Source organism: Suncus etruscus, chromosome 18 (genome assembly GCF_024139225.1).
Source record: "Suncus etruscus isolate mSunEtr1 chromosome 18, mSunEtr1.pri.cur, whole genome shotgun sequence".
Lineage (NCBI taxonomy): Eukaryota > Metazoa > Chordata > Mammalia > Eulipotyphla > Soricidae > Suncus > Suncus etruscus.
In genome coordinates, this window is record NC_064865.1 from 40,889,123 (window position 1) to 40,890,985 (window position 1,863).

The 1,863-nt window shown below is 36.9% G+C and overlaps 1 pseudogene; it reads right to left on the minus strand.

The window, feature by feature from the left end:
• Nucleotides 1-1,325: 1,325 nt before the first annotated feature.
• Nucleotides 1,326-1,459, minus strand: LOC125996911 (uncharacterized; annotated as a pseudogene).
• Nucleotides 1,460-1,863: the final 404 nt, after the last annotated feature.

Here is a 1,863-nt window from a genome sequence, read left to right on the forward strand (position 1 = left end):
AGAGAAGAGACAAGATTGTAGATCCTGCTACACTTCTCTAATTTTATCATATTTATAATCTTTGTCATGATTCTTAAAATAGCCATTATCCATCGTAGAGGAAGAAATGCAAGGAATTTTATCTCTTGACTAAATCTTGTATTTTACTATACTTTTAGTAAAACCTTTGTGATTCTTATTGCTATTCTTTTTTTTTTTTTCTTTTTTGTGGTTTTTGGGTCACACCCGGCAGTGCTCAGGGGTTACTCCTGGCTCCATGCTCAGAAATTGCTCCTGGCAGGCACGGGGACCATATGGGACGTCGGGATTTGAACGGATGACCTTCTGCATGAAAGGCAAACGCCTTACCTCCATGCTATTTCTCCGGCCCCTCTTATTGTTATTCTTTTGGTTACTCTTATTTTGTGAATTCTTGCTCTTATCCCCTACTTTAATATTGATATGAAATTCATATCATTATTTTAAAGAGAAAAATTCAATGACATTTGATATATTGATAATGCGATGAACCACAACTCTATCTTTTTTCTCGCCAAAATCTTTTTTTCATCTCACAAAAGGAGATCCATATCTTTTAAACAAATGCTCTTCTAAGGGCTGCTAGGCCTTTTTACTTAACTCTAAACTAACATTTCAACTACCAAGTTAACAATCTGCCTTAGATGTCTGCAATGCCCTTCCAAATGATCAGTTCTAAAACTAAACTCAACCTGAATCTAGCTCTTTATCAGATTTTTCTATATCTAGACATGAAGCAGTATCAGCATCTATATAAATACCTAATGAGAAAGTTGAGAATGATATTTGACTATTTTCCTTGGCTCTCCTTTTCTTCTTCTCTATTACATATTGTTGATTCCCTTTCAGAGGGGTTCTAATTTGTCTGATTTTACCTCTTCTACCTTCACTCTTGTCTATACCCACATAAATATCTGCTTGACTGAATTAATTAATCTTCTAACTGATTTTCCTATCTAAAGAGAGCCACAACAAGTCACTCCCCCCCCCCCCCCATTCATTCTCTATTCACAAGGAATTCCTTACAAATGTAGATCAGAACACAAAAACTCCTTCTCAACACCGCCTTTCTGAGACAGGAGCTAGATTGAAACTCTTGCCTTGCAAGTACTAGAATTCAATCATCACATCACATGGTCTCCAGAGCACAAAGCTCAGGGTCACATACCCTAGCTTCATTGGGTTTGACCCCATTATTGCGTCATGCCCCCAAATTAATAAAAGAACAGTGCTCATTTCTTTAACTTTTCTTTTAACCAGACTTTATTTTAATTAAATGTTTTTTTAAATTTTTTTTATTCATTTTTTCCCCCAAAATTATGCAGTCTAGTTTCCCACATTTGGGGAAATCGCAGGGGTCAGCACATCCAGAGTGTAGGATAAGCCTCACCCTGGGAAAACTACCTTCGTGATCATGGTATCTCCCCTGCCAGGTAAGTATAAATGTTTTTTATTTAAAGCATTATGATTTACAAAGTTATTCACAGTAAAGTTTTAGACAACACCAATTCTACTGTAAGCTTCTCCCCACCAATGTTTGCAGAGTGTCTCATACTTCCCTCCCAGCCCCCTACCCCAGCCTACCAACATAACAGGTACCTTTATAAAGTTTGGTTGTTAAAGTTGGGTCTCTCAATTTCATTATTGTTGACTCCATGGTTTGGATATTTAATTCTGTCCTTATTTCCACCAATGCACCTGAGTTCCCTTGACCTCTGTCCCTCGCTATTTAACATCTTTTTTTCTACTCTTCCACTCAGATTCTTTCCTCTCTTACCATACTCTGGGGCCAAGAGTGTTCTAAACAACCCATTTTAAACCATTGCATTATTTCATACATTTATT